General features: G+C 40.6%; 1 long non-coding RNA gene across 2 annotated transcripts in view; it reads right to left on the reverse strand.

Moving 5' to 3' along the window:
* The window catches only part of LOC138842556 (uncharacterized), a 241459-nt gene that overhangs the window by 146654 nt on the left and 74923 nt on the right, over window positions 1-19882 (reverse strand). For both annotated transcript variants that reach the window (XR_011377248.1, XR_011377249.1), the window contains exon 3: window positions 3519-3624. This is a non-coding gene — a long non-coding RNA (uncharacterized lncRNA). The remainder of the gene's footprint in view (window positions 1-3518; window positions 3625-19882) is intronic.

The following is a 19882-nucleotide window of genomic DNA, read 5'->3' on the forward strand; positions in this document are numbered from 1 at the left end:
GTTCCCAGAGGCTCCCCTAGGAAATCTCCTGGGTTCCAGACATAGTCCTCTTTATATCTGTTGTGTAGCAGCTACCTAATTCCTCCTTGGTAATTGGTATCAATCACTCCAGTCAGTAGAGTAACCTCATTTTCTAACCATTGTTGTGAGACATATGTAGCCCAACTGGCCACATGGCTGTCTTATCTTCCAATTCAGTGAAATTATTGCTGTATCCCCTGGTGAAAGCCTTCCTCCTTTCAGAGAGTAAGACCTCCAAACCAATACAGCTCAAAGTTATAAACATTGGGAGCAAAAATACTGCTAGTAGGTTACTGGTAATAATCGTGAGAGCGTCCACTCCCAGAGCCACTTCCTTGATTCCTGGACTCATGCATTCTGGGTATGGGGGAGAAAACATCATATAATAGTCTCTGCTATAAAGCATATATTGCATCATATAAGACAGAATCCCATCTTTTTACAGAGTTGTTTTCCAACTGGTGCTATAACGGAATCAATAAGCCATTCTACATTTCAACAGGCCAGCCACTTCTGGGTGATGGGGTATGAGGTAAGATAAATAATCCCATGGGCATGTGCCCACTGCTGTAATCTTGTGCAGTGAGAATACCTCCTTCCTCAGAAGAAATACTGTGGGCAATCCCACAGTATTTTGGCTCCAGTTATTTGACCCTATTGGAGATGCTGAGGCAAACCCAATATTAATTAACTTATTCCTTTTTTACTTAATTCAGCCAGAGTCAGTTTCTGTTACTCACCAATAAGAACCCTGACTTATATACAATCTCATTCCAGCATTAGGCAAATTAGAAAAAAGAAAAGAAAGCTCATATATAAAATACCAGAAGTGATTGTAAGAAACCTAACAGTGCTCCTCAGAGGTATTCTGTAAATACCAGGCAACAATATTCTTTCTTAATTGAGTTTTTACATGAATTAAGCTGTCTCTGTTCTTACTCTAGGCTAGAACTGGAGTGTAATAAAGGCAAAGAATAGACTAGCTTTGTAATTTCTTCTGTATCAGCTCTAACACTTCACCTTCCACAGCCGGCTCTATTAGCAGGATGATGTTGCCACCACAAGATGGCAGTACCCTCTCTCCTCAGACTTGCTTGGTTTGAAATCAACATGTTTGTATTGAAAGCACAGGATTGAGCTCCCTCTGATTGGCTGAGTAAGAAGCCTGAGTCTCTCTCTGGGATCCAGAGGGACTAGATAAATATACCCAGAAAAAAGAACTAGACTGAGGAACCTGGCTTCATTTCAGGCTCCGGAGCTGAGTCTCCTGTGATCCCAATAAGGAAGGAGAATGGAGAAACTCCTGACCGTGTCTTTGGTGATTCTGTGGCTTCAAGTGGCCAGTGAGTTGGGGCTCTTGGCGATGGGAAGAGGGTGACTAAAGTTCCGAGCCCACAAGACAGAGGGGCAAAATCTTCTTGTTAACTGGGAAATGTACCCCCAAATTATGGAAGGAAATGCAAACACTAGAGAGTGAAAATGCAGTGACTGACTCCTGGCCTCTGGCCTTGTGTTTCTGCCTAGGGGTGAATAGCCAGCAAGGAGATGAGAATCTTCAGGCCCTGAGCATCCAGGAGGGTGAAAATGCCACCATGAACTGCAGTTATAAAACTGCTATAGAAACCTTACATTGGTACAGACAGGATTCAAGGAGAGGCTTTGCCCACCTGATTTTAATACGTTCAAATGAGAGAGAGAAGCTTAGTGGAAGACTGCGAGTCACGCTTGACAACTCCATCAAAGGCAGTTCCCTGTCCATCACGGCTTCCCAGGCTGCAGACACTGCTACTTACCTCTGTGCTACGGATACACAGTGCTCACCAGGCAACTGCAGCCCCAACGCAAACCCTGCCAGAGCTGCCTCTTAGAAGCCGCAACAGTGTGTAGACTTGGTGGTTATGTCTTCCCACAAAGGAGAGTCTACAAACAGCTGGCAACAGGAAAGGGAGGCCTGTCAAATTCCTGATGTTTTGGGCAGCATGTTAGACTAGGGTAAAGGGCATGAGATTTAGAACGGGAAATTGAAATACCAGCTTCAGCTCTGCCCATCCTGGCTCTGTGTCCTTAAGCACACCATTGGTGTAGCAGCCTTCAGTTTCCTCACTTTAAACAAAGGATTTGGACTCATGAGCCTAAAGACCCTTCAAGCTCTAATTTTACCAGGTCACTTGTGGAGGATGAGGAAGGACTTGTCAGTATTAGAAGGTCTCATCTGTTATATGTACAGCCCCCTCAGGACTTAGGTGGCTTTGAGATGCATGAGAGGATTTTTGCATTTCTCTAATTCTAACAGTAGATTCATCAGACATTAGAGTTAAAAAGGATCTTAGGACTCTTTCAACCAAACATTTCATTTTAAAGCTGAGAAGTGAAAATGTTGTATAACAATAGATACAAAGATCTGAATCTTTGGAGTAGTAGAGACAAAGATCTGAAACTGATTCTCCCATTTGTTAGTTGTGTGATTTCCAAGCTTCAATTTCTCCATTAAGGAGATGGGAATTTATCAGGGAGTCATAAGCTTTCCTCATACAAGTGAGAGATGTTCTCAGCTACCAGGTCCTAAAATACTGTGTTTTGAAAGTGGATACTTCTATTACCACGTATATAACAGTTTTCCGTCCATTTTATTCTTGCTTCTGGTAAGAATAGTTTTTTTGATACATTTTTGATGCTACTGAAAATGTGTTTGTGGAGAAAGCGCATTTGTACTTATGTGATGCTTGGTGGAAAAGGTGGGGGAGGGCAGGCAAAAGGTTGGTAGGACTGTGGTTCCCACATGCCAGAGCTTCAACCACCAACATCACCTATATCAGAATCACCTACAGCACCTTGAAGATCTGGGTTATTAGGCACTTACTCAATCAGACTCTGATGCACTGATGCATTGTATTTATTTATTTATTTTTGCGGTACGCAGGCCTCTCAGTGTTGTGGCCTCTCCCGTTGCGGAGCACAGGCTCCGGACGCACAGGCTCAGCGGCCATGGCTCACGGGCCCAGCCGCTCCGCGGCATGTGGGATCTTCCCAGACCGGGGCACGAACCCGTGTCCCCTGCATCAGCAGGCGGACTCTCAACCACTGTGCCACCAGGGAAGCCCGATGCATTGTATTTTTAATGAACATCTTCTATATCAGTTAGAGACTGGGTCAGCTTCAACTTACAGAAACTTCAAATGTAATATTTTTAACAAGGTGGAGTGTACTTTCATTTCACGTAAAGAAGCTCTGTCATATGTATCATATGCAGTCCAGGGCTGCTATACTACCGTCATCATGTTATAAAAAATCAAGGGGCTTCCTTCTAGCTCTCTGTCTCTTGTCCTTAAAGTGTCACTTTTGTTTATATACTTGGCAGAAACTGCTAGAGATCCATCCACTTTATACACATTCCAGGCAGGAAGAAAGAGAAGGTCAAGGGGCAAATGAGTACATGCTGGCCAAGTCAATCATTTCCAGAAAATCCACCCAACAGCTGCTACTTACATTTCACTTACCAGAGTGTCATTCCATGTCCACACCTTTCTCCCGTCTGCAAAGGAGTCTGGGATGTCAGTATTTTTTCAGTCTCAGCATGTTGTCACTCACATCAAAACTGTGGTTCTATTAGTAAGAAGTAGGAGAGAATGGACATTCTTTAGGCAAATAGCAATTTCTGCTATCCTCAGCTTAGGGTATATTAAGGCTCATATGGGGTTTTTTGCTTCATAGTTATTCATTTTTGAAATACTATATCCAGTCTATCTCCCAGTTCTGTTGACTTGGCTTCCTAAAGGTCTCCAGAAGATGTCACAAACCCCACACGCTAATTCACCTCCACCATCCTAATTAAAAATCCATTTTAGTCCCTTGCTCCCCAGCACGTGACACACCCCATCATTCTTCAATGTAGTCCTCTGTACCACAGTGAGAATGATCTTGTCAGAGTGCAGATTTGAGCATGTCAATCACCTGGATCCCCATTTGCTCTTAGAATAAAGAGAAACTTCTTTTAAAATTTTTATTTATTTTATTTTTGGCTGCATTGTGTCTTCATTGCTGCGTGCGGGCTTTCTCTAGTTGTGGTAAGCCAGGGCTACTCTTCGTTGCGGTGCACAGGCTTCTCATTGTGGTGGCTTCTCTTGCTGTGGAGCACGGACTCTAGGTGCACAGGCTTCAGCAGTTGCAGCATGCATGCCAGGCTCAGTAGTTACAGTACACAGGCCCTAGAGTGCACGGGCTTCAGCAGTCACGGTGTGTGGGCTCAGTAGTTGCGGCTCATAGGCTCTAGAGTGTAGCCTCACTAGTTGTGGTGCACAGGCTTAGCTGCTCCACGGCATGTGGGATCTTCCTGGACCAGGGCTCAAACCCTTGTCCCCTGCATTGGCAGGCGGATTCTTAACCACTGTGCCACCAGGGAAGTCCCAAAACTTCTTAATATAACCTACAAAACCTTGCATAATTTAGGATCTTGTTACCTCTCCAACCTCATTTCACAATGTACTCCTAATCTCTCTCCTTCTCTGTCTCTCTCTCTCTTCAACAATACTGGTATTATTTAAGTTTCTTTTTTTAAAATTAATTAATTAATTTTGGGCTGCATTGGGTCTTTGTTTCTGCGTGCGGGTTTTCTCTAGTTGTGGTGAGTGGGGGCTACTCGTTGTTGCAGTTCGCGGGCTTCTCATTGCGGTGGCTTCTCTTGTGGCAAAGCACATTCTCTAGGCGCGCGGGCTTCAGTAGCTGTGGCACGCAGGCTCAGGAGTTGTGACACGTGGGCTCAGTAGTTGTGGCTCACGGGCTCTAGAGTGCAGGCTCAGTAGTTGTGGTGCACAGGCTTAGTTGCTCCATGGCATGTGGGATCCTCCTTGACCAGTGCTTGAACCCATATCTCCGCTCATTGGCAGGAGGATTCTTAACCACTGCACCACCAGGGAAGTCCTTAAGTTTCTTAAAAGTACCTTTTTCCTAGTATATGACCCCTTCATAGCAACTGTAGGTGATTTCTTATTTATTTTCCTTTTCCTAATTTTTTTTCCTCCCTTCAAAAGAGTAAAAAAAATAGTAAATGCCTATTCATTCTTATACATCAGTTCAAGAGCCTGTAGCTAAAGGAAGCTCAGGGGGCATTTTTAGAAATATAGACCTCTGCATTTTCACATTTGCAGTTTCTCCTTTATTTCTTTGATTATTTGATTAAGACCTATTTTCACTACTACTTCTGTGAGTTCCTTAATGGTAGCGTCCATATCTGTGTGTCTCACCCTTGAAAACTCAGCATCAATGTATCTTAGGCATTAGGATCATCTAATTTCCTTCTTCTTCTTTTCTATCCATTAATGTATTCTTTATTTTAAGTCTCCTCAAAAAGATATGATAATATTTATTTAAAAAAAGAAATCTTTGGAAGTTTATGGATACATTCTTATGGCATAGCAGGGACTGGCAAAGCACAGCCGACAGGGCAGAGCAGCCTGCAACCTGTGTTTGGAAATAAAGTTTTATTGGAAAACAGCCATGTCCATTTATTTATGCATTGATCATGGATGCTTCGTGTTATAAGAGCACAGTTGAGTAGTCACGACAGAGATTATACGACTTCAAAACCTAAACTATTTACTATTTCACCCTTCACAGAAAAACTGTTTGCCAACCTCTGAGGTGTAGGAATTACAAGGGAATTTTTAGATTTGCAGTTTTTTGTTTGATAGCAACAAATTAAATAATAAAAGCGTATTTCTAATCATCTGTATTGCCAACTTAGAATACTCCCGTTAGTTTTGAGGCCTTTGTGTTCTTTATGTTATTTTATCAAATGAAAGACAAATGGAATAACGGCACTTTACAAATAAAAGCATCTCAGTTCTTTAAATCGATAAAAGTGTTAAGAGTATTTTTTAAACATTTAAAAAATTTTTACTGAAGTATAGTTGCTTTACAGTGTTGTATTAGTTTCAGGTGTACAGCAAAGTGATTCAGTTATACATACGTATCTATTCTTTTTCAGATTCTTTTCCATTATAGGTTATTACAAAATATTGAGTATAGTTCCCTGTGCTATACAGGGATCGTGCAGGGCAGTTTGTCTTGCATAACACCTGAGCCAAGATTTTCTTGACGATTCCACCAAAGGATCAAGAAACTAGAGGAATAGTTCTGTCAACTTTTATGTAACTCCTAACAAAACCTCCTGCTGCTTCTCAGCCAGCCATGCTGTTTGCTTTCTGCATACTGCATAATGGAGAATTTAACAGTTATCATAGTTTTAATGGTACTGGAGGATGTAGTCACTGTCCTCACCTAACAGGGTGGATGTCTGGACACCCACCTGAAGGTAAACACTGCCTTCTTCCGTAACATTCTGGAGTCCTGCACACTGGGTGCTGGACACCTGAGCATTGGGAGTTAAACATCAGGATAAACAGGCCAAAGAAATGGAGAGGGAGAGAAAAGAACAAAAATAAATCTAAATAGAGGAAATAAAGTATTCAAGCAGGTTTTATTTCCCTGGTGATAACTGCATCAGCTCTCTACTTCCAGTCTGAGCCTTCATTCCACATGGCTGGGTCCAGGCTAGTGGGAGTATAGGCAGGGCATAAGAGTTGTTTCACTTACCTGCTCCTCACTCAACTGAAAGCAATTTGAGATAGGAATCGTGTCTGGTTTTGGTTTACACATTGTAGACAACTCTGTAAATTTCCAGAATGAATGCTTGAGCCTAGGGATTCCTGAACACGCACAATAATATAAGAGTACCTAGGTGGTCCGCTGAGCCAGAGAGTCTTGCCAGCAGGATAACTCTACTCAAGACCCTAATTTTAGTAAGAGCTAAAAAAATAAATCATTTTAACTGGTGAGAAAATCTATGTAAGTGAATATGTATCATTTGAAGAAGACGATTCTTGTGTTCAACTGACTTAGTCATAGCCACTGTTACTAGATTGACAGCACTGCCCTGAGAGCCTGTGTAAGGCAACATCACAGCTGTCTGCAGAAACAAAGTCCCCATGCCTTAAAATGGTTGATGTGAGCAAGTAACAATGTTTTGACTTCTTGCTATAAATACAGTCATACTTTGCATAAAGTAAACCCAATCCTAGGGGAAGAATAAGCTATGAAATGACCCTGTCAAATCTTCTGCTGTGTTCACTTCACTAGCACAAATAATTGCACAAGAAACTAGATAAACAAGCTGACCGACACTGAGCAACCAGTTCTTTACATTGAGATTCCTGAATCCCTAATAATACAAATAAACAGGAAACAGATAAATACCACACACGTGCCTCTGGAATGAAGAGAGTCTGGCTAATACTATTAAGTATCGAAACTCTACTTCCTTAAAAAGTTACTTACTTGAATTAAAACAAGAATGTGACAAGAAGTGAAAAGAAGGTGTTTCAAAACAACTAAATGAAGTGGAGATAGGCAACCTTCCAGAAAAAGAATTCAGAATAATGATAGTGATCCAGGACCTCAGATAAAGAATGGAGGCAAAGATTGAGCAGATGCAAGCAATGTTTAACGAAGACCTAGAAGAATTCAAGAAAAAACACCGAGAAGAATTCAAGAACAAGCAAACAGAGTTGAAAAATACAATAACTGAAATGAAAAATACACTAGAAGGAATCGATAGCAGTATAACCAAGGCAGAAGAATGGATAAGTGACCTGGAAGACAGAATGGTGGAATTCACTGCCATGGAACAGAATAACAAAACAAGAATGAAAAGAAATAAAGATAGCCTAAGAGACCTCTGGGACAACGTTAAACTCACCAACATTCGCATTATAGTGGTCCCAGAAGGAGAAGAGAGAGAGAAAGGAGCCAAGAAAATATTTGAAGAGAATATAGTCGAAAACTTCCCTAACATGGGAAAGGAAATAGCCACCCAAGTCCAGGAAGCACAGAGAGTCCCAGGCACGATAAACCCAAGGAGAAACACACTGAGACAAATAGTAATCAAAGAGACAAAAATTAAAGACAAAGGAAAATTATGAAAAGCACACAAGGGAAAAAAAACAAATATCATACAAGAGAACTCCTGTAAGGTTAACAGCTGACTTCTCAGCAGAAACTCTATAAGCCAGAAGGGAGTGGCCCAATATATTTAAAGTGATGAAAGGGAAGAACCTACAACCAAGATTACTCTATCCAGCAAAGATCTCATTCAGATTTGATGGAGAAATCAAAAGTTTTATGGACAAGCAAAAGCTAAGAGAACTCAGCACCACCAATCCAGCTCTAAAACAAATGCTAAAGGAACTTCTCTAAGTGGGAAACACAAGAGAAGACAAGGACATACAAAAACAAACCCACAACAATTAAGAAAATGGGAAAAGGAACATACATATCCATAATTACCTTAAATGTGAATGGATTAAATGCCCCAACCAAAAGACACAGGCTCGCTGAATGGATACAAAAACAAGACCCATATATATGCTGTCTACAAGAGACCCACTTCAGACCTAGAGACACATACAGAGTGAAAGTGAGGGGATGGAAAAAGATATTGAATGCAAATGGAAATCAAAAGAAAGTTGAGTAGCAATACTCATATCGGATAAATAGACCTCAGAATAAAAAATGTTACAAGAGACAAGAAAAGACACTACATAATGATCAAGGGATCAATCCAAGAAGAAGATATGACAATTATAAATATATATGCACCCAACATAGGAGCACCTCAATACATAAGGCAAATGCTAACAGCTAGAGGAAATCGACAGTAACACAATAATAGTGGGGGACTTTAACACCTCACTTACACCAATAGACAGATCATCCAGACAGAAAATTCATAAGGAAACACAAGCTTTAAATGACACAATAGACCAGGTAGATTCAATTGATATTTACAGGACGTTCCATCCAAAAACAGCAGATTACACTTTCTTCTCAAGTGCCCATGGAATATTCTCCAGGACAGACCACATCTTGGGTCACAAATCAAGCCTCAGTAAATTTAAGAAAATTAACATTGTATCAAGCTTCTTTTCCGACCACAACGCTATGAGATTAGAAATAAATTACAGGGAATAACACGTAAAAAAACACAAACACATGGAGGTAAACAATAAGAGACTAATTAACCAAGAGATCACTGCAGAAATCAAAGAAGAAATGAAAAAATACCAAGAAACAAGTGACAATGAAAACACAATGATCCAAAACCTATGGGATGAAGCAAACGCAGTTCTAAGAGGGAAGTTTATAGCAATACAATCCTACCTCAAGAAACAAGAAACATCTCAAATAAACAGTTTAACCTTACACCTAAAGGAACTAGAGAAAGAACAAACAAAACCCAACGTTGGTAGAAGGAAGGAAATCATAAAGATCAGAGATGAAATAAATGAAATAGAAACAAAGAAAAAAAGTAGCAAAGATCAATGAAACTAAAAGCTGGATCTTTGAGAAGATAAACAAAATTGATAAACATTTAGCCAGACTCATCAAGAAAAAGAGGGAGAGGACTCAAATCAATAAAATTAGAAATGAAAAAGGAGAAGTTACAATGGACACCCCAGAAATACAAGGCATCATAAGAGACAGAAATACAAGGCATCATAAGACTCAACCAGGAAGAAACAGAAAATATAAACAGACCAATCACAAATAATGAAATTGAAACTGTGATTAAAAATCTTCCAAGAAACAAAAGTCCAGGACCAGATGGCTTCACAGGTGAATTCTATCAAACATTTAGAGAAGAGCTAACACCCATCCTTCTCAAACTCTTCCAAACAATTGCAGAGGAAGGAACACTCCAAAACTCATTCTACGAGGCCACCATCACGCTGATACCAAAACCAGACAGAGATACTACAAAAATGAAAATTACAGACCAATATCACTGATGAATATAGATGCAAAATACTAGCAACAAAATACTAGCAAACAGAACACAACAATACATTAAAAGGATCATACACCGTGATCAAGTGGGATTTATCCCAGGGATGCAAGTATTCTTCAATATACACAAATCAATCAGTGTGATACGCCATATTAATAAATTGAAGAATAAAAACCATATGATCATCTCAACAGATGCAGAAAAAGCTTTTGACAAAATTCAACACTAATTTATGATAAAAACTCTCTAGAAAGTGGGTACAGAGGGAACATACCTCAACATCATAAAGGCCATATACGACAAACCCACAGCAAACATCACTCTCAATGGTGAAAAACTGAAAGCATTCCCTCTACGATCAGGAACAAAACAAGGATGTCCACTCTCGCCACTTTTATTCAACATAGTTTTGGAAGTCCTAGCCACTGAGATCAGAGAAGAAAAAGAAATAAATGGAATCCAAATTGGAAAAGAAGAAGTATATCTGTCACTGTTTGCAGATGACATGCTACTATACATAGATAAACTTAAAGATGTCACCAGAAAACTACTGGAGCTAATCAGTGAATTTGGTTTAGTTGCAGGATACAAAATTAATGCATAGAAATGTCTTGCATTCCTACACATTAACAGCAAAAGATCAGAAAGAGATATTAAGGAAACAATCCCATTTAACATCACATCAAAAAGAATAAGACACTTAGGAACAAACCTACCTAAGGAGACAAAAGACCTGTACTCAGAAAACTATAAGATACTGATGAAAAAATCAATGATGACACAAACAGACGGAGATATATACCATGTTCTTGGATTGGAAAAATCAATATCGTGAAAATGACTATACTACCCAAAGCTTCATAGGGATTGCACCGAATCTACAAATTCAGTGCAATCCCTACCAAACTACCAATGGCATTTTTCACAGAACTAGAACAAAAAATTTCACAATTTGTATAGAAACACAGAAAACTCTGAATAGCCAAAGCAATCTTGAGAAAGAAAAATGGTGCTGGAGGAATCAGGCTCCCTTACTTCAGACTATACTACAAAGCTACAGCAATCAAGACAGTATGGTAGTGGCACAAAAACAGAAATATAGATCAATGGAACAGGATAGAAAGCTCAGAGATAAACCCATGCATCTATGGTCAACTAATCTAGGACAAAGGAGGCAAGGATACACACTGTAGAAAAGACAGTCTCTTCAATAAGTGGTGCTGGGAAAACTGGACAGCTACATGTAAAAGAATGAAATTAAAACACTCCCTAACACCATACACAAAAATGAACTCAAAATGGATTAAAGACCTAAATGTAAGACCAGACAATATAAAACTCTTAGAGGAAAACATAGGAAGAACACTCTTTGACATAAACAACAGCAAGATCTTTTTTGACTCACCTCCTAGAGTAATGGAAATAAAAACAAAAATAAACAAATGGGACCTAATGAAACTTAATAGCTTTTACACAGCAAAGGAAACTATAAACAAGATGAAAAGACAACCCTCAGAATGGGAGAAAATATTTGCAAACGAATCAACGGACAAAGGATTAATCTAAAAAATATATAAACAGCTCATGTAGCTCAATATTAAAAAAACAAGCAACCCAAACCAAAAATGGGCAGAAGACCTAAATAGTCATTTCTAAAAAGAAGACATGCAGATGGACAAGAAGCACATGAAAAGCTGCTCAACATCACTAATTATTAGAGAAGTGCAAATCAAAACTACAATGAGGTATCACCTCACACTGGTTAGAATGGGCATTACCAGAAAACCTACAACAACAAATTCTGGACAGGGTGTGGAGAAAAGGGAACCCTCTTGTACTGTTGGTGGGAATGTAAATTGATAGAGCCACCATGGAGAACAGTATGGAGGTTCCTTAAAAACTAAAAGTAGAACTACCATACGACCCAGCAATCTCACTACTGGGCATATACGCAAAGAAAACCATAATTCAAAGCTACACATGCACCCCAATGTTCATTGCAACACTGTTTACAAAAGCCAGGTCATGGAAGCAACCTAAATGCCCATTGACAGACGAATGGATAAAGAAGATGTGGCACATATATACTATGGAATATTACTCAGCCATAAAGAGGAACGAAATTGGGTCATATGTAGAGACGTGTATGGACCTAGAGACTGTCATACAGAGTGAAGTAAGTCAGAAAGAGAAAAACAAATATCATATATTAACGCATATATGTGGGATCTAGAAAAATGGTACAGATGAACCGGCTTCCAAGGCAGGAATAGAGACACGATGTAGAGAGCAAATATATGGACACCAAGGGGGGAAAGCGGGGTGGGAGAGGCTGGTGGTGGGATGAATTGAGAGATTGGGACTGACATATATATACTAATATGTATAAAATAGATACCTAATAAGAACCGGCTGTATAAAAAATAAAATAAAAGAAGGTGTTTCAAAAACCAAGACACCTAAGTAAGGTCACCTATCCCTCATAAGGCTAAAGGTGTAAGGCTGCTGTTATCTAAGTATGGTTCATGGGCCCAAAGGAGGCCTTTTCAGGGTGGTTTACAAAACTCGATGAGTTTTCTCTCTTTTGTTGCAGATTAGTACTCCGCACAGGATTCACAGTGACCCCCCTGTCATTATCTCTCTCTCTCTCTCTCTTTTTGTACATGTCCCTCCTCTCTGGTACACTGGTCCACAAATTCTAGGTGCTTCAAGGTCCCCAATCTCCTATTCTGTCTCAATCTCACAGTGAGACACCTGGGCTATTTTTGGTAAATCCCTTCTGCACTGGTGCCGAGAAGCTGCCTCCATGAAGTAAGCTGGGCAATGTTCGGGCTCACCTCATCTGTTTTCCTTATCTCTGTGCTACCTGTAGTCCAATGTCCAAAAGTTGTTTCATACAGTTTGTCCAGTTGTCCAGTTGGAAGGAAGGTTAACTCTACCTTTATCAATGAAGAAGTTACAGTAATTTGTTTTTATTGTATTTTACAACTATGTCATTTCATGATGGATAGGGATAAAAACCTCTTCAACCAACCACACATTACTTGAGACCTGCCTTAGGTAATGTTTCCTCTGTGGCATGCTGAATGAGTCTTGGGGATGAATAGTAATTCAGGCAAAGGATTTGGGGAGATTAAGGAGCACTTTCTAGGCAGATGAATCCCTCTCTTACCCATGGGAGTCATGGAGACATATGCAAGGAAGAGACCTCTGACTATTCCAGTTAAAAATTCTGCCTGGGATTATTTGGGTAGCTAGAGATACTTGTACCATGCAGAAAATGATGGAAGCAACAACTGAATATTTCCCTAAGCATGCTCGTGTTTAGAGCTCTCTTCTGAGTCCTGTCCCATTCTCCTTTATCTATGCCTCAAGCAGATATAGCTGTGGTGCAATTTTCAGGATGACCACCAGAGAGTGGGGTTTCCTACAAATGTGGTTCCTCTTTTTATTCAGGTGCTGGTTTGACTTGTTTACTTTGTAGCCACAAGACAGATTACTGTTGCTGTGCAGAAAGGGGCTCTCAGTTTCTAAGTGAGGAGTTTCTATAATATTCAGCTGCAAACTAGCCCCATTAGATCTGGTGTATTCTAGGGAGCAAGGACCGCTGCCGACATGTTTTCTGCCACTCACTCTGTTCTTGTGATCTTCTTAATATTCAGTAAGTAACATTTTATCTTAAATGTTCATGATTTTTCATTTTCCTATAATTACAGGTAACTTTAGTTTTCTTCTCTGGCTGAAAACTCTCCTTCTGTCCATTTATAACATAAAAAAGTGATTCTCTTCTAGGAGGGACCAATGGAGACTCAGTGAACCAGACAGAAGGCCCAGTGACTGTCTCAGAGGGGGCGCCGAGGACCCTGCACTGCACTTACCAGACCTCTGATCCAGGTCCCTATCTTTTCTGGTACGTCCAGTATCTCAACAAAGCTCCGCAACTCCTCCTGAAGGGCTCGAAGGCAAACCAGAGGGCAGAGCATCAAGGTTTTCAGGCCACTCTTGTTACGAGTGACAGCTCCTTCCACCTGCAGAAATCCTCAATGCAAGCATCAGACTCGGCTGTGTACTACTGTGCTCTGAGTGACACGGTGAGAGGAGCTGCAGGGGGAGCTGATCACAAACCCAAGGGGAGCAGGAGGGCTGAAGTGAGCAGCCTTGGGAGGAAGAGGTATATTCTCTCCTTGGGCAGTGTTTAGTTTATTTAGAGCTTTTCAGGAAAATAAATCAAGTTCAGATCTAATTCCTAGAAACCCAGGAGGTTGGGACTTGTTCTTCAGGGAGAATAGGGTGGATGTCAGTCTTAAAGAAGACCCAAGCGATGATCCCCAGAAGCGTCCCTGGTCAGCCAGAAAGACTCCTCCCTTATGTAGACTGACTTTCAAAAACATCTATTTTCTCTTAATGTAAGATGGATGTTAGATGTCACGATATTAATATATTCATTTAGGGAAGAGAAAAGGAATAGATGACTAAAAGCTGCATCAGCTGAATCACAATCATAAATCAGCACAGGGATGCCAAGCAAATCATACACAAATTTTCACGCGGCTGAGACGTAACGCTGTTGAGGCGCTGCTCTCAGTGAAATGAGCCAGAGCTGCTGCAGCAGTGGGATGAAAAGGCATTTGTGATTTTTGAATGGCTACATTTTTTATATAAGGAACTAGGAATGCATGGTCTGGTGATTTTGCCTTCATTTTGACTATAGGATGGGATACTTGAAAGCAAGGTGTTTCTAGCACAGAGTGACTATTGATTGGCATTAGACACGTACAGCTGGACAAATTTTGTCCACCAGGAAACTTGCTGTGTGATAGCATTAAGCAGACAAGGAACTTTATCCAATGTAAATTTCCCCAGGAACCAATGCCTTGGAGTGAAGGAAGAACAGTTATGATGACTGAGGGTAAATAGTTTGATCTTCCTGTCTGGAAGAAGAATCGGTGAGCTTATTTCACTGTAGAGTTTGGCTGCAGGCCAAAAAAAAAAAAAAAAAGCCATACAAAAACATGGATGACTATTTGTTCTCAGAAGTCACCATAATCATAACAAATTGTACTGCTCATAAAACTTATGTCTATCCTAGATGCATTGGCTGCATATGGCAAACGACTGCAGCACTGATATAACTGTTGTCAACTTAATTACAATAAAGTCTAAAGAGGCACGTTAGATTCACCAACCAGGTCAACAAGCCATGACGTGCCACAGGCAAACTGATAGCAGCAAGTTACATTTCCTGTTCTGGTGCAGAAGCATCTCACACTTCAGTACTTATGCACGTGCCCTGTCAGGCACAGGGCAGGCATTTAGACCTGAATTTGAGACAGAACACAGCACATTTCACTCAGAGGAAGAGCTTCCAACATGGGGTTCCCTGGTCTGCTGAGAGTTGTCATAGCCTCCGTCCGCCTTGGTAAGGCTGGTAAGGATGGCCACAAACAGACTCAGCTCCACTCAGCTCCCATGTTTGGGGGTAGGGCAGGTTATTATTGTCTGGTGGTGTGTAGGAGAGTTGAGTAATGGGTAGAGGAATTAGAAGTCTTAGTCTTGTTTGTCCCTTGTAGCCCTCGGGGTTCCACCAGGAGAATCAGCCTAATTCTTTCTCTCTGTCTCTCTGTCTGTCTCTCTCCATATATATTATATATATAATTTTTTTTCTTCTCCCCAGGATCCATCACAGCCCAGAAAGTAACTCAAGAACAGCCAGGGGCTTCCCTGGTGGTGCAGTGGTTGAAAATCACCCTGCTAATACAGGGGACATGGGTTCGAGCCCTGGTCTGGGAGGATCCCACATGCCGCGGAGCAACTAGGACCGTGAGCCACAACTACTGAGCCTGCGCGTCTGGAGCCTGTGCTCCGCAACAAGAGAGGCCGCGATAGTGAGAGGCCCGCACACCGCGATGAAGAGTGGCCCCCGTACTGCGATGAAGCGTGGCGCCCGCTGGCCACAACTAGAAAAAGCCCTCGCACAGAAACTAAGACCCAACACAGCGAAAATAAATAAATTAATTACTAAACTCCTACCCCCAACATCTTCTTAAAAAAAAAAAAAAAAGAATTGAAAAACATAGGACCAGCCAGAAATTTCTATGCTGGAGAAGGAGGATGTAACCTTGGATTGTGTTTATGAAGCTAGTAGTTACAGTTATTATTTATTGTGGCACAAACACACACCAAGTGGGGAAATGATTTTCCTTATTCATCAGGAGTCTTACAAAGAGTGAATACAACAGAGGGTCGGTAGTTTTTGGACTTCCAGAAAACGGCCAGTTCCATCAGCCTTACCATCACAGCCTTGCAGCTTGGGGACTCAGCCGTGTATTTCTGTGCTCTGAGAGACCACAGTGATGCAGGTCCCTGTGGGAACCCCACAGAAACCTCAGATCTCAACGTGAGGTGTCCCCCAGCTATGAAAACCTTAGGGAGATTCTCGGTAAGGACAGGAGAAGGCAGGGGCCGTGTCAGCGGGGCAGGGGAGTTAGAAGTGGAAACCTCACTCTAAGGTAAATGCTATCTCTGCCTCAGAGAACATATCTAAAAGTGTCATTCATCAAAAGCATCTTTATCTTCAATTCTTCATCTTGAAGTAGATCATTTGCCAAAAAAATATTTAAAACTTTTTTATGGTGATTATATTAAAGCAAGTGATTTGGTTTAAAAAAATTCAGTAATATTTGGCCAAATCTGCACCTGAATTGTTAGACTTTTAGGTTCACTGCACAAATATTCATGCATTGCTGACTAAGTCTTGTCATTATGTTAGATCTGAAGTATCTGTTAAATGGCACTTCTTGGACTCTCCCTGTCCCATTGTCTCATGCTGTGCCATGAATGACCTGGAATGATGTACACAGAATAAATGTCACCACAAGTCTTGACACCAAGGAGGAATGAAGCTCTTCAGTTTGCTCAGAACCAGCCCCATTACCTGATCACATTCTCTATATGCAAGTTTAATGCAGATAAAATAGAATATCCAAAGAAGTAATACTCAAAACAAAACAGAACAACTCAAAAATTCTACTAGTCAGGAAAAACTCTGCTACAGAATCACATCTTATAGGATGTTTTCCATTCTGCGTTTTTACCCAACAGTATATTGTGAAATTATTATTTGCACAGCAGTATTTACAGATCAAAATCACAGATTCTCATGGTGATATTCCAATGTATGATTTTTTTCTTTAAGAAGATGTTGGGGGTAGGAGTTTATTAATTAATTTATTTTTGCTGTGTTGGGTCTTCGTTTCTGTGCGAGGGCTTTCTCTAGTTGTGGCAAGCGGTGGCCACTCTTCATCGCGGTGCGCGGGCCTCTTCACTATCACGGCCTCTCCTGTTGCGGAGCACAGGCTCCAGACGCGCAGGCTCAGTAGTTGTGGCTCACGGTCCTAGTTGCTCCGCGGCATGTGGGATCCTCCCAGACCAGGGCTCGAACCCGTGTCCCCTGCATTAGCAGGCAGATTCTCAACCACTGCGCCACCAGGGAAGCCCCCAATGTGTGATTTTGTAATACTTTTTTGGCAAATTCTGTCTTACTAGCTGTTTAAACTGTTTTACTCACAGTAACAAATAATGCTGGAATGAACACACAGGTATTTGATGATTTCCTTGATAATTCCCAGGAGGTGAAGAGGAATTTACCTTTAGTCTTTCTGGTATGGGCTCCCTGATCATTTCTGTGACCCTGGAGTATAGCACATTTTCACTCTACCACTACTAAACACTCATATTTTTCCTGTTACACAATATTCTCTTACATCAAGGCTTTGCTGTACAGTTTAGCTCCTAGTGACTCCAGATGGCCTCAATTACAGACAATTCTGTACCACATATGTTCAAAGTAGCTGTAATATAACATCTAAAAGAGTAATGTCTCTGTGCTATTGTGTGGTGATTTCAGGTGGCAATTAACCTGGTGGATATGTTTTCATGTGGAAATCCAAAAAGAAAGATATTCTTCCTTGTGTAAGGATTTTCTATCCCTACTATACAAAAAACAACGATCCCAATACAGAACAACTTTCCAGAAAAGAAAGCATAAGTGTGTGTGCGTGCGTGCGTGCATGTGTGTGTGTCAGGGAGAAGGAGGGAGAGAGAGAGAGAGAGAGAGAGACCACGATAGACTTATGTAGCCAAGTCACGAAGTAATTAACTAAACAGTTAAATTTCGCAAAACGTATTAGAAGTAAGTAAAGTCTTTCAGAGACAACTTTTAATGAAGAAAATAGATGTAAGTAGTTTACAAGGGAATAAATGAAAGATCTGAAGCAAGAAAAATGTATCTTAGAATCGGGTGCAGGAAGCGGTATTGGCGAGAGGTACTCAAAGGAGGATTCCCAAAAGTTAGCAAAAATTTTTAAAAACACCAGACCGAAAATAATCAATGACCTATCTTGTTTAACAATTATTTCAATCTATTTGTACTTTGAAAGTCCGAGAAATCTTCTAGAATGTTTTGGATAACATGCATACCAGCTCAAACTGGAGCTGCTGTAAAATCACGGTCACTAGTCTCTACTTGATCCCTAACATCCCCCAAATCATATCCCGTCTCCTTAATCAATGAGCTGTCTAATCATAATCGCCTTTTTAAATTTTCTTGATTGTCACATAACTCTAATTTTTCTAGTATCTCCATCAGATTATTTTGTCAATAAATAAGTAAATGCCATCTGGGAAGGAATGCATTAACAGTGTGCCTGTAACTTGTTTTCTGCTTCCTCTGAGGTCACCTGAGGCCTTTGGGGTTTCCTGAGCTGAACTATTTGTGGACACAGTAATCTCATTTATACTTGAAAAGTAAAGAGGAGTTTTTAGGAGTTGTTCCGTACTAAGTTCTTTTCCAGAATGACCTTAGCAGGACACCCAGGGTATTTCTAGATTATTCATTGCAAATAAACTAAAATTTATGGACATGGGATATATATGATTGGTAAATGGCAGTCAACTAATGTTGGATCTCTTGTACGTGATTAGAAAAACCTGAAAGACCCCAAACCTCAATGACTTCCCTGTTGCAAACTGTGTTGCTATAGTTGATGCTTGTCATACTGAACCCCAAGTCTGTCCTGGTGTTAAAAAAGGAACTTTGTGAAGCTTCATTTGAACAATTCATGAGCTTCCAAAGACTGAAGCTGGGCCTGCTGCTCTTTCTTGCTTGGTTTTGCTCTTCAGAAGCCCTGTTTTATCCCCTTCAGGTCACTACCATCCTTCCAAGGAAACCACAGTCCCATAGATAGATTGGTTTTGCCCATTTCTGAACATTATACAACTAAAATAATATAGTTTGGATTTTTTTCTATCTGGATATTTTTCTTAATATCAGATTTCTAAGAGTCATCCATGTTGTATACAGTTTAGTTTGTTTATTCTCATTGCTGTATGAACATACCAGAATTTATTTAGCTACCTGCTTAACTGGTTCTTTGGATTTTTCCTGCCTTTGGCTGTTATCAATAGTGGTATTATGAATATTCTTATACACGTTCTTTGGTGAACATATTTACACACTGCTATTGGGCATATATATTCGAATTTCTGCATTAAAGGGTATACATATATCTGGCTTTAATTCCTCCACTAGCTAAGCCCTCAAAGAGTACTAATAACCTCGGTGTTGTAAATCAACCAAAATTTCCAAACCTCATCATTGCTGACCTCTCAGAAACTTTAGACACATGAGTTGTGACCATTTACTCTTGCTTCAAATCCTCTCTTCCTTACAGAAAGTTTCTCTCTTTCTTAGAGAAACAGCTTCTTCTCTGACCAAACACTCTCTGAGGTTTGTACCTACTTCTTGGGCTGTTTCCTCTCTCACTCCCGCACACACCTTCATCTCCTTTCCAGTCATTAACTATTGCGTGTCTGCAAGGTTTAGCGCTAGACTGTGTCCTCTCTTTGTGTTATTCTCTCTCTCTCTCTGACATTTTACTCATGTCTACATGACTCCGTGTCATACCTCATCATCTACTTTCTCTAGCTTCTCACTCAATTTAACAAGTATGAGCCACCTTT

This window comes from Globicephala melas, chromosome 2 (genome assembly GCF_963455315.2).
Source record: "Globicephala melas chromosome 2, mGloMel1.2, whole genome shotgun sequence".
Lineage (NCBI taxonomy): Eukaryota > Metazoa > Chordata > Mammalia > Artiodactyla > Delphinidae > Globicephala > Globicephala melas.